The 15,580-nt window shown below is 44.0% G+C and overlaps 1 protein-coding gene across 1 annotated transcript in view; it reads left to right on the forward strand.

The window, feature by feature from the left end:
- The window catches only part of RFX7 (regulatory factor X7), a 51,150-nt gene that overhangs the window by 14,057 nt on the left and 21,513 nt on the right, over positions 1–15,580 (forward strand). Inside the window, exon 2 of the mRNA XM_026045739.1 lies at positions 9,109–9,142. The gene's annotated coding sequence lies outside the window, so the exon portion shown is untranslated. The remainder of the gene's footprint in view (positions 1–9,108; positions 9,143–15,580) is intronic.

A 15,580-nucleotide genomic window follows, 5' to 3' on the forward strand; every position in this document is an offset into this window, starting at 1 on the left:
AACCCAGAAGGCTTCGTCCTGAAATAGGTCAGCTATTATGATAGATGATTTGACATTTGGCCGTGAACCTGCCTATCTGGTGACTGTATCTGTTCTTTCTGCTTTTAGCGGGACCTACTTTAGATGCAGAGTTCCTATTCAAGTCTCTTTTTTCTCCTCCCCATGTAGCTTTGGTGAGATCACCATGTTTTCTGTATTTAGCCTTTCTAGGCAACAGATCCTTGCAGCCTGATCTTAGAATATCCTGCAGTGCTTCATCTAGAATGTTAATAATAAATATAAGCTGCAGCTCTTCTGGAGTCGTATTATCTTCTGCATAATGTACAGAGGGCATCACATCCTTCGAATAGTGTGTCCTGGCTGGAGAGATCCTGCGTGAATAGACCCTGAGCAGTACCCAGAGAGCCAAGGTGAAAGGTGTGTGTGTTTTCTTTGTCTGCTCTGAGAGTTCATTGAAGTGACTTGTGGCAAGATATGTATATTTAAAAAAAAATAGGGCAGGAACTTCAGATGTGAATGTCTTGTTGCTGAAATAGAGCACCTGGCAGCAAGTGTGATGTAAGCTCTCCCCACTATTCTTAAAATAGCTGGGGTAAGTGTGAAGTGTTGAGTACTGTTAGATTTCTTTGGAGGACTAAGGGCATGTCCAGGGCTCTGAACCCCAGGCACTCTGCGCTCTGCCGGCTAGTTCCTTCCCAGCCCTTCTCCACAGTTCCTTACAGTGGACTGAATTTGAGATCTGGGCATTTTATTAACAGCATTACCTTCGTATAATTGGCCTTACTTAACACTCATAAAATCATCATAGCCTTAGAACTGATGAAGGGATTAAATTTAATGTTTATCTTGTGCTTGACTTGCATTTGCTCTAATAACAAATGCCATATCTGACCAATTTTAGCCTGCACTGTCTTAAAATACAGTGGCATCCTGGACTGTGCCTTTTTTCAGCGCTGTGACCCAGTCTTCTGCRTCTGCTCTAAAACTGGCCTCACTTATTTTCTTCAGCAAGTAGAAGGGTGTAGATTAGGTTACAGGGTCCATCAGCGCAGTGCAGCTCGCCCTTGTTCAGCCCTTTATCAGTTTGCTGGTCTCTGACTTCCTTATTTTGCTAAGAAAAGTGGTTTGACTTGGATTAAGGAGGAGTCTACCTTCAAGCTGGAAGAGCCACTATGTACAAATTGGTCAGTGCTGCCCCTGTTCACTGCTTGGGGACCTGAGAGCTGGGTGCTCTCTACAAGGCTCCAGTGGAGAGAACTGTGTGGCTATTTTTATGCTTTGGTGAAATAACAATACCTCGTGTACTTGCAAGGCACRCTTAAAGTCCCTGTAGCTTTTATGTGGAGTGAGAGTATTTTAATATTTGAATACCAAAAGATTTAATTTATCTTATATTAATTGTTTGGCTTGTTTTTGCTTGCTTTTGTGCTATGTTCAGGCWACTTAAGAGTAGTTGGGGTAAGTGGCGCTATTGGTATCTCTTTTGATTACAAATCTGGATCTGCTTGAGACCAGGTCTGCCTTCCCTTGTACCAATAGTACCCTGATTCAGAGATTTCATGACCYGATGTTGTAAGCTGGCATTTTAAAAGTCAGCTGCGCTAGCTTAAAATTGCAACATACAGCAGAGGACAAGGTGCAGCTGGATTTGATAGAAAACTGCTGTTGCATATAAAATGGGTTGTCAAAATTTACTCCAAGATTAACCTCCTTTGGAAGRTCTCTTGAAAAATTGAGAGAACTTGGAGCACATGCAGCGAGCTAATTGTTTCTTTTCCGCAAGGAAGTCCAGCTGTGTTTCCGGCAAGAAGTGTGGTTGTCTGATAAAGATATTTTTTCCCCCYTTTTTTAAAGTAGCCTTCAAATACAAGAGGACTGTTGTGCTCTTGTCTTCAAAACTTCCTCTGTGCCTCTGTTTGGTTTGTGTTTGTTTGCTTATTTGTTGTTAAGTGCTTGGAATAGTGAATTTTCAATTTTAGAAGTAAAATCCCATGGTATCACTGAGAGGACCCATTCTGCAGCTCTGCCCTTCTGCCTTGTGTTGCATCATGGAGTTGTAGGATGAAATGGATAAGTTGATTGATTTGTTGGAATATGAATCTGTTAAAGAAATGCTAAGTTTTCTGTTGCCAACGCAAGCAAACAAAGCTTATCTGGCTGCACAATTTGCTCTTATCGAGAGGCACTCACGTGGGGAGGGAAACAAACTCCTCTTGTTCAGTAACAGCTCCCGGTTAGGTGGGATTCGGCATCGCCTGGTGGCACCTGCACATGAATGATGGGTATTGCCAAGGTGTGTTTTTTCCCCCACATCCTCCTTCCTTCAATTGTATAAGATATTTAGGTGGAAGCGAGGAAGGTGTTCTGACACAATTGTGTCTAAATTGATGTTTTGAGAATTCAAAAATATTCAGAAATAGTTTCACTAATATAAGATGTATTTCAGTATATTTGGGAAGGAAGACTAARTGGCTTTGGATTAGGTAGTGCTAACTCAACCCCTGACTATGTTTGAAGTTGCATGGGGGCAGAAGTCRTCGACTATTTTTGTTTCCAGGCAGGCACATGTGAAAAGACCAGGTTTTGCACAGAGTTGTGTCCCGCTGCACACACCAGTGCTGAGGTCACCGAGAGCTGCAGCGCTGGAAACCCTGAAGTTCTGGCCTGAAAAAAGTCCTCCCATGTCCCGAAGGCAGGGCCGAGTATCCGTGGGGAGAGGAGGCTGCAGGCGGGGACAGGCCCCTAGGTGGCATCCGCAGCCGCGGGTTTTGGCCGGCGCAGTGGCACCCACGGGAGATGAGGATGGGAACACACCGGATAGCTCCGCGGTGCCGGGCCCTGCGGTGGAAACTACCTGCCCGCGGGCGCCGCTGCCTACAGACCCGACTAGAGCAGCCCCAGCTTGCCCAGGCTCAGGCTCTGCTAACCAGGAGCCTATGTAGTCCTCGCTTCAGCAATCCAGACACATATATCAGCCTTTTGTGACTCTGCTTTCTAAATATTTAATGGAAATGCTTTTACAGCCATTTTACATCTTGAATCCGTGCGAGCCAAGCCAGACAACGTAGCGTGGCATATGTTAAGATGTTAATTGAGTCGCAGCACACATAGGCGGCTGTTCCGCAATTTTCTCCTCAGATGATCCTTGGCTCCCGTTTAACACTTCTTTGTGCTTCTGAATGGAGCGCTACCCGGAGATATATTTAGAGCTGTTACTCTAAGACAGACGAGCATTAATTTAGTAAGATTAAGAATGAGGGGCCGAGTGCTGCAGGCGTTGTTGGGGTGCAGCACTCGTTGTGGTAAGTTGGTGRTAACAGCACCTTTCCCGTGGTACCGCCAACCACAGAGCGGGCGCTGATCCTGCTACCGAGTGCCTCCTCGTGCTATACCCTATAGATGGACTCTTCTTAACTACCCTCCAACACCGTCGGAGTTCTGTGAGAGGTGTCTGGATCTCTCCAAAGGCACGTGTGGTCAGCTTAGTGATGATTCCCTCTGTTTTCACATGGCTTTCACAAAGATGACTAGATCAGTGCTGTTGGTATTTGGTAGTAGAATACAACTCACTTAGCATGGGGATGAAAGGGACTTTTGGAAGAGGCAGGGAGGCCCTGGGAACATGAGCAGGAAGCAGAGCTCTTGGTTGCTCCCCACGAGCTGGAGATGAGCAGCCCGGCGAGGCCGGCCTGGCCATGCGGGCAGCCTTGAAGGCTGTCGAGCCCCTATCCCTGAATACTTGGACAAATGGCCCTTGGCAGTCACCTGGGGGAAGGACTCATGCAGTGGGAAGCAGAGGCTTTTCATAGCTCAATAACGAGCCTTGTGGTCACAGTATTCCTTCTTTGACCACCAGCTCTGACTGTTTACCCGGGCATCATTCACTTCTGCATGGCAGGCTGGTTTTCAGGCGTCGGGATGAACGTAACGGAGCAGCATTATGCCACCATTCGGTCTGAGTTCTACGTGTGGGCTGCAAGTGATTTTTTGGGAGAAGTCCTTACAGCCTTTTGCACAGTAATTGTGGTACAGCCTTTCTCTTGAATTCTGCCAGATGGGACTATTGCCATTATTGACATCTTCATTTGAGGATTCATTTTCTGCGGTAGGGTCAGAACCTCTCCCTGGGTGACTCTTGGGGCAGGGGTTGTTGCTGGGGGAGCTCTGTGCCAGCCTCCCGGACGTGGGGCTGCCTGGGAAGCAGGGATGTTCCTGCTGGCCAGTGTCCGCATGGTGTGCATCCCTCTGCAGGATTTGCCGGCCTGCTGGCTTTAAGCTTAAATGAGGACTGATTACAGTCAAGAAGCTGATAAGGGTTAGTTCCAGGGATTGCACTAGCTCTGAGAAGACATATGGAGTGAACTGGGGAGTAGCTGGTAAATTTGAGCACTTTCTTTTTYCCCTCCTAACTACTTTTCTCTTTCTGGTCTCAGACATAAGGCATCTCAAACCCCTTGTGGTTATATGCCTCCAGCTATTTACAGCATTAAGGAAATACTAAATATTCTTTGAGCGACTGGATTCTGCCACCTCTTGTAATATGATATTCCYGTATTGCTTAGAGCAGTTAAACTACCTATTCCTGAAAGTAAGGTGCTGGTTAATTTGGGAAAGGTTGGCAGCATCTGCTTTTATGCCAATTTGGAAAAAAATTAAGTCTCCGTGCCCTCTCTCCGACTTTCCATCTCTCCCTCAATGCAAAATAAACCCAGCCAGGCACCTGAGAACACACTCTTCAGTCTGCTCATGCCAAGTCAGGGACATTAAATGGAGCTATTTGAGTAGAAATACATAAATAGGTCAGGGAAAGCAGATACACATACTTTGGCATAAGATAGAAGAGCAATTGGAGGAAATCTATTAGTCTGATTTTCCTTCTTTTTTTCTTTTTTTTTCTTTCCTTTCCCCAAGGTATCTTGAGGAGTTTGTCAACATGGTTGCAGCACTTAGGAGCTGAAGTTATTGCAGCATTCAAAATTTATGCTCAAAATTCTGAGGTCTCAGGCATAATGGTTAGSTCAAAAACTGAACATGCTCAAGCTGTTTATAGTCAGCTGTTGAACAACAGCTGCCACCATGTTTTCCTTGGGAAGAGAGAGGGCTGGAAGGCTCCTCGCATCTCAGAGGGGTTTTGCAGGAAGCARCTCTCTTGGGCACTTCTAAAACGAGGGCTAAAAAATGCCCTTTGCTGTGTTGAGAGAAGCTGGGCACTGTTTTTGAGAATTATGACTGATGGTGGATGATGCTTGTTCAGAGGTGCATTTGAGTTAGGCTGTAGTTTTGCTTTGGACAGTTGATATTTTTGAGTAGGATTTCTCTTGACAATAGAATGGAACTACATCTGTCTTGAGTAGTTTAGTGTATCTTAAGTTTCCAACAGTCTGCCTAATAGCATCCACTTAAAAGTTTCATCCTTAATTGTGATAGTCGCTAGTTCTTTTGTTGTAGATTTTTTTTATTTACCGTTTTATACTCTCAGGTTCTTACAGTGAATTGAAACCTCTTGCAGATTCCTAATTCAAGAACAACTGCAAAAAGTTTATTATCGCTTGTAGGAAACGCCCTACCCTGGATTCAGAAGGATTCCTTCTTGTCCTAGACAAATTGCTCATCTATGCCTGAATTAAGTTTTAGGTCTAGTAAGTGAATTAGTTTAGTTTAACTTTAGGGAGACTTTCGGCGTGAAGAGGTGCAGAAGAATGAGTAGTGATAGCTGTGCTTTTCTGTTGGGGCTGGTTAGTGCCATGTAAGTCACAGCAATCCCCAGGTGCTGCTGGAAGCAGCTGTCTGGGAGAAGCAATGTTAGCTGTTGGCTCATACTATAATTTCTATTTTTAGGCTTCAAATGGGCTCAGGTCACTAATAGATTCAAACGGTTGTTTTCATTAGAGAGAACATTTACTACTTCTGGTGCTCTCCTGCAGCTGTTGCTAGACATGTAGCAAAGTGTGTGGGTAACAGCCTTCAAATATTAGCCAAAATATCATATAGGGCTTGATTCAGCTGTGCTTTTGTGGTTGCTGGACATAGGAGGTCTATGGAACTAACAGTTGCTGGAGGTTTTCCAAGACAGTTGACCAAGTTGAATCTTGGTGCCTGTAAAACTACATAACTGGGGCAGCTACTGTAGCTGAAGTGTAAGGTGGCGTATGCATTTCACGGAGGCAGAAGCASAGTTAGTTGTGAACTAACTTTCAGCATTAATCAGGATTCATCTATCCTGTAAGCCTGCAAAGGAAAAAGTAGGATGAAGTAAACAAAAGAGGGAGATACGTTGCCAAGAGGATGGTTGCTCCTTCTCCATCTGTCACGCACCCTTGTATTTTCTGGGTGGAATGGGGATGGTCTGTCCACCAGGTGGAACTTCTCTGGGAGAAGTTCAAGACCACAGAATTGTCAGCGTCCCAGCAAGTTCCTGGTGCAAAGGCTGGTTCTCCAGAGTTACTATTTCCTGACTTTGTCATGGAATGACTCCCATGGCAGTGAATAGGGCTACAGTGAGTKAGCAGAGGCTTTGCAGAACCCGGAGTGCTTGCCTGTGCTTTGGTTAGCGTGGAAGTGACCTCAGTTTGCTGGTAAGAAATGTTAACAGTATCTCCCCTAATAAGCTAGGGAACAGAGAAGAGGAAATGAAGAAAATTGATGTTAAAATAGACATTGTGCCTGCTTAACACAGAGGACCTCTACCTTTTAAATTGTTGAGAAATCTGTTTGCACATTGGAAAAGGTGAACTTCACTATTCTTTTTGTGCCACTGTTTGGCAAAAAGGAAACATTGCTCCTGCCCATGGATCAGGATGTGTTAATGTGCATACAAATATGTATGTGTGCATATATATGTATATATACATATGAAATTGTATTTATGGTCCTATTTTTGCTCTTCTGCTTGTCCTTCTGGGTGTCATTGGTCAGTACTGTGGGAACTGAGGTCAAACGAAGATCCTGAACAACGTTTGAGGGCTTCCATTTAGAGTCTCAGAYGGATTTTCTGAGATAAAAGGAGAGCTCTAGGGGTCTGCTGCCCTATTGACTCTTAAAAAGAAAGACTCGCCTCTTTCTTTTTGCAAGACCACATAAATGGAAGCAGACACGCTTATGGGCAGCCGGACAGAGCCTAGCAGGGCTGCCAGTCATGCCAACTGAGCCCTGCTCCCCTGAAGAGTTTACCCTGTGATGGTGTTTGCAAGCCTGGGGAGGGAGGCTGAGGTCAGGCTGGGTCTGTCTGTGCATCCCCCTGCATCCCCTTACCCTCTGCGTGCCTTCCTGCATAAATGTAGCACGTGGAGCCTACAGCGAGGTGTAGGTACCGGAATGGGCAGGAGCTGTTGCCTGCAGTCATGAAGAGCACTTCAGAAGTGCATGAAGAGAGGCTGTAGCAGCCCCAGGTAGTGAGACCTGGTGGGACCCGAGGCAGGGAGCAGGGGACCTTCCTGGGGAAGGAACAGCCAGGGGTTTGGGTTGACTTTGTCAATGTGTTGTGGTCACTTTGGAGTCTGAAGCAGTGATTGCCCTGAACAGCAGCCACAGAGTTCCATGCTGGGTGCCATTTGATTTCTTTATTTTATATATATATATATATATATATATATTTAATGTGTGTGTGCATATGTGTCTAGTAAGACAGTGGTCTATTGAGAGTAAGTTGACATTTGGGTGCTGTTTTCCTTTTTCGAACACTGCATTAAACCTAAACCCATTCCCTTGGGCAAAGAGAAGCTTCCATTTTACTGTCTTTATCACTGTCTTCTTAAATCCCAGTGCTCAGCTTCATCCCTTCCTTGTCATCCTTGAGCGTCTACGTGACTGACTGTCTTCTCCCAGTGCAAAATCAAATGCTAATATATCTGCTTCAGTAGATGTCTGCTCTTACCCTTTGAAGTTTCTGTTAAATTTGGTCGTTATAGTTATATGGAGCTTTGGTATGGGAATTCCACATGAGGAAGAGCAGTGCTGCTAGAAAGGATTTTGGACCTGGTCTCAAAACGAGGTGCTGTGGCCGGCTGCACAGCCTGGATCCTGCCTCTGAGCACCTCCGACAACAGCAGATGCTGTTTTGGGGTGTCTAGTTCCTTGCTTCTCCTTTCCCTYCCCTCCTCATGCTAGAGACATTAGATTCTTGCTCGTGATGAGCACTTCCATCGGATACCTTCCTTGATCCATCTTTGCGACATAGTGATGCCCACATAACAGTTAAATATTTGATAGTGATGATCTTTGTTCTGTGTTAGTAGTCTGAATTGTGTTTTATACCAGTAGGAAATGATTCCTCCCTAAACTCAGAAACTGGTTGTTTTAGATTGTGTCCAGCATTAAAGGCTATCGCTTTTTGCACATTAAAGCTCCTGTTTYTCTTCACAGCAATGGTAAATACCTTCAGATGATGCGGAGTCAGTCCAAGCATGTGAAATATGGTAGTCTTAAGAAACACAGAAGCTGCTTACGGGTGTGTTTATGTGGAGTATAATAAGTTCCATACCATTTGCACTCCTTGGCRCTTTTACTGAGGTCATTTATGACATACTTTAAATTCAGACCCCACCCAGTCTCTTTTTAATAAACCAGCTGGGAGGTAGTGAGATGAAAGTGGAAAACCAAGTTGTCAGTGGAATACCAACTGTTCCTGCTTTGTAGTAGCTCTCTGGAAAGCTAGAAATAAATGCCTTGGGGTGGTGGGATTTTTTGAAGCAGATTTTTTTGTTGTTTTTTCTTTTGTGTACAGAGAAGAAAAAGTAAAATGCATTTGAGCTATRGAAGAACATACAGTGTTCTGAGCCCAGTGCTGGGAAATCCATCCAGCCTGACAGCTTGGCAAATTGGGTTAATGGCTTCCAATTGCAATGACACTTAATTAAAACATATGTGCAGTTTCTCATACAAACAGTTTTTCTATAAAAAGAGCAAAACAGCAACTCTTCTGCGAAACAGGTGCGTTTGGAGTGACTATATACAAAGAAGTAGCAAGATGCATATTATTCTATAGCAGAGTATTTCACAGAAAGAGATGAAACATCTACTATGGTTACCGCTATTCTAAAATGTAATATTTTTGTCATTACTGATGAGATTAATTAAAGTTTTCTATTCTCTTTCTTCCCTCTCATCTAGCAAAACTGTACAATCTAAAGTGGACTGCATTTTGGTAAGTACAACTCCAGAATGCTTTTTAATATTTGATAAAATTGTAAGGCCAGAGTAGGTGACYCTGGAGGCTGACATTTGACTGCTCTTAGGAGGCCTTTTCATGACAGTACTTCAATGCACTACTCCCAAATGTGGTCAAAAGTCGTTCCCATTGCCAAAAGAAACATCATATGGGTCTAGTGTTCATTTTCAGGAGAGTTTTCCTCTTCCCAAACCTAGCAGCACGATTACTGTGCTGGCCATGGTTTCCACATGCAGAGCTGTGCATGTGGATAAGGCACGGAGATGTGCCCTGCTGCCTTTGTGAGTGTGGTTGTGCTCAGTGCAGGGTTATGTGTTGCACAGACCAGAGCCTGCGAGATGCAAATTGTGCCCTCAGGTCCCTGGCTCTTTTGCCTCTCTGTTTTCTTGTAACAGTGATTATTGCCCTTGACTACTTGCCGCAGTTTCCTTAAAGCAGTTGATTAACAGCCAGTATTGCCATGTGGGGAAGGGACTGTATGGAATATATGTTTGTACAAAGCCTGGCCTGCTCATGTCCTGGTTCATGTAAATACTTGGTCCTGGCACACTTGCAGGTGCCACTATTATCAGATTTTGGGTTGGTTTCTTTAAATTCYGTCAACCTCAGACGTTGTGCACCATGTCAGGTGTCTTCCCAGAAATGAGCAGGCCTCATTTTAGGYGCAGGTGCTGATTAGTTGTGTTTCTTGGGGCACAGATGTGGCATTTTTGAAGAAGCAAAGCCTTTTAAATGTGCAAGCATCTCCTTGCATTTGAATTAACAAGATCTAGACTGTCAGAAGAGATTATTTCTGGGAAATGTACTCCTGGGACTAAGAAAGTGGTTTTGCCTGTTTCTTTAATAGTAGTGAGCAAGCTCTAAGCGTCTTTGAGTCAAGAGTCTGAGTTCATAAGTCTTACGACTAGAAGGAACTGTTTACTCTGACTTYCTGTTTTTTGGCGTTTCATCCAAAAGCAGGTAAAATAAAATGACAACACAGTCAACCATCTGGGTACTCTCAAATAGAATCTATCCAGCTGAGCAGAGGAGGAATACCTTAAAGTCAAGTTGTCAGAGACTAACTCCCATGGCACTAAGTTCTTTCCTTGCTGTGTTGTTTTACAATTTACTGTGTCCAGAAGTTTAAAGCTAACCGTGTTCTTGGGTTGCAGACAAACTTTGGGGCCCAGTTTTACCTGTGCTTAAGAGGTGTTTTAGGCTGCATTAGGCTAAACGAGTGATGCAAAATGTCCTTTTTTGTTCCCCTTTCTATTTTTCAGTGGCATCTGTGGACACGAAGTAGGTGAATATAATATCTTAAATTTGACCTGTGCTAGTCTTCATTGACAAAAGGGCAAATTATTCTTGCAAAACTACTTAATGCCGTCTCTTTCTGCAATACAAAATGGGAAGTGGGGGAGGAATTCTTTTGCAATATCAGAGGAGGAGTACATAAGTAGCTGGCTAATGTTCTTGGAAATAATGAGAGAGTAAAGTAGGACTATTCTAGTGTTAGATTCTGCAGGCTCATGGGCTTTTTAGCACAGAGGCTGTCTAGTTTACAACATGGTACCAAGAAAGAAAAAGGAGGGGACAAAGCTGAAGGCAATGGTCTCTGCTGTGGAAGCCACTAGGAGCAGAGAGCTACAGAAAACAGCTAGTAATGAGAGTACTCAAACAGTAATTTTTGATTTGTACAGGAGACCAAAGTTACTTGGCTTAACTTTTGTGCTTCGCTGTTTGCATTCTGACATACTGTCAGGTTCTGGAAGATCATAAGCAAATCATTATGTGCTATGCAATCCAGAAAAGATAATTAGCAAGAATTGTGGTGTAAACAGCCATTAAAAATTCATTATAACATCTTTTTAACTGTAGTAAACATGTCTAGAAGTAGATCCTCTCAAGACTTTGCTTGTTATATTTGCTGCCACGTACTAATTGAACTCTTGAACCTGATTTAAAAAATGGTATGATCCATATAATCACTTAGCAAGAAGGTTAAGGCTTCTTTCCTTAATCTGCTAAAAAGAGGTCAGTGCTGGTGAGAGATTGCTGGATTGATGGCAGTAATAACCGAAGCCACTGATGTCTGGCACAGTTGCAGCGTGGGCAGCACGAGCACAGGGTCTGCTGCTGCTGAAGCCAAGTGCCCCAGCGTCCTGCTGCAGACGAGGTGGCCACCTGGTCCCCACTTCTTGGCTCTGCAGAGAGCAAGGAGTTCYACTCAGATACCATGGCTCAACTTGGATGCTCTGTCAGTACAACACTGCCATGTATTTTTAAGGATTGTTTGGAATTTTCAGCACCTGAAATATGTCTCTGTTGCTTCAATACAGYGTATTGGATGTGTTTATTAGCATTTATTTCTCTTTTAAAAATAATACCTTCTGTTTGAAGTATCAGAGGTCTTAAAATTATTTTCCTTCTTGACTATATTCCCAACAACCGTCTGACCTTGAGCAAATTGTTTAACCTCTCCATCTTGCTTCCCTTACCACAGTGGGGGGATTATCTGCTTGCCTGCTGATTGTTCAATAATAGATATTTGTTCTATTGAAATATGATAAGGTTTAGGACCAGCCTGCCACTTGGTGCAAGCTACATTGCCATTGCCATAGCCTTGTTTACTTTCCAGGCCTGAGAGTTTAGGGGGAGGATAGTTATATATAAATACTCAAATGTAGATCTGAATATGAAGATCAGCCTGTTTTCTCCAAAATAGTATTGCAGAAAGCTTGCAGCAATGCCTCTGGCCATTGACTGCTCTTCAACAAAACTCTAGGACAGAAATAACTTGTAGTTCTACCTTCATTATGGAAATGTAAAATCATTCAAATTTAATGCTGTTTATTGCTATGTTAATTAAAGAAGCTCTAACTGCTCATCATTTCCTTGTATCAGTAGTAGCATCCTTCATCTTGCTTTACAGGAGGCCTGAGTGATTTTTTTCTTCTTTAAAACAACCCAAAAAAAGCACCCTCCCTGGAGATTGCCGTGGTGATTAATTTTGACAACTTCAGGGTGAAGTTTCCCCAGCAGCTGAGAGCTGCCAGCAGCTCAGCAGCGCTCTGAGGCAGCGGGGATTCGGGTTCAGATCCAGGTTCGGCAGGTCGGGGTCGGGACATGACAGAGCTCGTGCTTCCTGCAGCGCGGGTGGTGCTTTAGCAGCCTAAAAGTTTCAATGTCCAGTTATTGTCACCCAGAATGGAACCATATGTCAAAAATCACTATTTTCATTAAAACAAAACAAAAACTATTTTGGCCATCCTGTTCTTGCCAACTGTTTGTTTGCTCAAACACAATGCCAACTAGAATGAAAAAGTTGCTTTTGTTCTTATGGGAACCCCGTCCTGTAACTTTCTTAGGCAGCAAAAGGACAGATTCATTTGGACCAGATCTGTATGGCTGCTATCTTGCAAAGATAAGTGCATCTCTGGTTTAATTTGTTTGCACAAAACTATATTTTGTGCARTTCTTTTGTGGAATGATGACTAATGAAACAAACAACAAAGTCAAGCCATCTGCTTCTCAATATGCTGCTTGAAAGTCTTCACTGATCTCTGAGTTTGGGTTTCTGATTCTTTGTCCTAAGTTTTTCTGTGTCAAAGCATAAGGTAGCTAATTTATTTAGAGTATTGGACATGTTTTTTTTTCCCTTCAGTTTTAACTGAAATATGAATACTGCCTGCTCCACATCTTCACTGAATCTCCCTTCATTTGATGGGATTCCAGTTAGAGATTGTAGGAGATGAATATAACACATGGAGACCTAAAATAGCCAAGGTGGTGCTTTGTGGGGGCTTTGCACGTTGGTCCTGCAGCCAATTTAGCACTCTCGTGTAGCTTTCTAATGCAGCCTCAAGAAGCATAGTTTAAAAATAACCTTTGGAGAATTGGACACCCATCCTCTAATTGGACAGAGAGAATCAGTCCATTAAGGTCAGGAAACTTGGAGCACAGTTTTTGCTGAGATTCTTTTAAGTGGTGGGAAAGGATTCCCCAGCTGTTTTACATTCCCTGAGGATTTTAAAAGCTATTGTCACCTAGACTTTAAAGGGTTACACAAAGGGCAGTATCTTTTCSAAGAAGATGCTAGCCTCACATTGACTGTTTTCTTAGGAGAAAAAAGGAATTTGATATTTTGTATTCTTTCTTTTTGCTCAYTTATATGTGCATCCAGATTGCCACAGAGGAAAACACAGGGTTAAAGATGTTTTTTAAATTTTTATTACCTATTATTACTGTTATTTACCTTTGCTTTTCCCCTTGGTTGGAGATTCCTAGTCAGTTGGCCTGATGAAGTGATTCTCTGCTGTATCAATGTTGTTAAGATTGCATTAAGAAACTGGAAGTTTTGATACTTCGAGCAGTGTCAGTAGTATAACTGTTACTGAGCTTSCTGGAGACTTGGCATTGAGAACTGGTAGGTGTCAGCTGAGGTTAAAAAGAAATTATGCTTATCAAGAGTGTGACCTTAGAGAGTTTTAGAAATATTTGGATAAAATAGCCTAAACAGAGCAAAATAGTTTTGCTTCCTGCATCTGCTGTGCTGATCACCAGCTTCCACCCCTTTGGTGCAGCTCCTTCATTTTTAAGAAGGATAAGTCTAAATAGATTCAGGCTCATCTAATAAGCTTAGGTTTATCTAGTTATCACCCAGGTAGGATTAACCTTCCTGGATCCCTGTGGCCCGTTAACGTTCCTYTCTCCTGGAGGATCCTGCCCTGGGCTCCCCTCTGGAGGCTGAAGGAGTTGTCCAGACTGTGCTGCTGGTGGCAAGGGCTAGAAAAGAGCTGGTTTGCAATAAAAACAGTGGGGCAAAATTACTGCCCAGCTTTCTGTGCCGAAGATGTGAAAAATTCATAATCCTTCGCTGTCTGAACTCTGGGGAGGCAGTTTTGCTGACAAGGGAGTTGCTGGGTAGCTTCCACTGTCGGAAACGGTTTCCCTGTCATAATCCCAGTCACGTTTCTTCTCTTGACATATGTTGTTTTTCAAGCGAGGGGCTTCCCCGGGCTGCCCTACATAGCGCAGGCCCCCCCGGCCCCAGGCTTGGCCCCAGCCCCTGCCTTCTGCCGGGGCTGCAGCGCCAGCGGGCTCCGTGTTCCCCGGCCCCGCAGCGTGCACCGAACATCCTCACCCTTTATGTTGCAGGCCAAACATTAGATCTTTGAGAGGCCTCTTCCAGGGCTTTGTCACTCCAGGATTAATGCTTATGCTGTGAGGTTATCCTACCTGAACCATGTCCTAGGGTGGGCTTTCCTGGCATTTGCCATTTAGAAATTTCCTGAAGCAAAGGAGATATAATAAATGCAAATCTTCTTGCTGTTGTTATATTTCCTTTACGTTATTTCCTTGAGTTTATCGCTGTTTCCAGTTGCAGACTTGTTAAAGGGCAGGCCCCAGACTGTGATTTGCGCAGAGAGTTTTGCAAAATGCCCCCATGGAGGAATTGCTCCTTGGATATTTGGTGGTTGAAGCCCCGTTGCTGCGTAAGCTGCTGCAAAAGCCGCACACAAATTGGTGTCAGCAAATTCAGGAGTGTGTCAGAGAAAAAAAAAACAAATGTTGTGGTTTGCTGCAGCTTATAAAAACAGCAAGTCTAGTGTGTTACCTGGCTGCTGGTGGAAACGTTTCTGTTGGCTCTGGGAATGTGTCTGGTGGCCCACACGTGTGAAGCAGTTTTACTGCCGTGTTCATCAGCTGGAGTTGGGAAGCTCCTGCCTTCCCCACGCTCTGTCCCCAGGCCACGTTTTCCTGGTGCTGCCATTGGGAAGGGGACCCCCGTGTTGAGGGCAGCCACACGTGGAGAGAGGTGGGAACCCGTCCTCCCCTCGGCTCCAGCGCGCGAGGGGCCTTGGCCTGGCGGAGCTTGGAGGGCTCTGCCRCCTGGTGACCCTGGCTCGAAACAAAGTTCAGGGTTTTAGTTTCTTAATTCCATTACTGCTGAAGAATATGTTCCTGTCTTCCTGGCCATTATTCCTGCCGTCTTCCTTCCCGCCTTAGATGAGCCTGCCTTGGCTCTGCAGCATCTTCTCACAGGGGTATCCCTTTGCTCCTTGCTGCATGGAGACCAACTGGTGGACAACAAGTAAATTACCACAATTGGTTCTCTCCGTGTTTCAGGTCATTTAACTGTTATTTCATTGTGGTAGTTGCTATTCGCCTACAGTAGGTAAAACTCTCACCATGTCTCACCTGCAGTGGAGGTGCTTTGGAAGACTGGGGATGGAATAGCGTGGGAATCTGCTATCATAGCATGGGAATTTAATATCAGATAGGTTTCTGTTAACTAAATGCCTTGTTTCATTATCTGTTTAATCACTTTCATTTCCAAAAGGAAAACATTTTAATTCTTTCACATCGATAAATATTATCTGGAATATATTGTTTGTATGACATGTTCTAGCTCTCCAGCTCATCTCTGTT

Source organism: Nothoprocta perdicaria, unplaced genomic scaffold, assembly GCF_003342845.1.
Source record: "Nothoprocta perdicaria isolate Ctin4 unplaced genomic scaffold, notPer1 scaffold_41, whole genome shotgun sequence".
In the NCBI taxonomy this organism is placed as follows: Eukaryota; Metazoa; Chordata; class Aves; order Tinamiformes; family Tinamidae; genus Nothoprocta; species Nothoprocta perdicaria.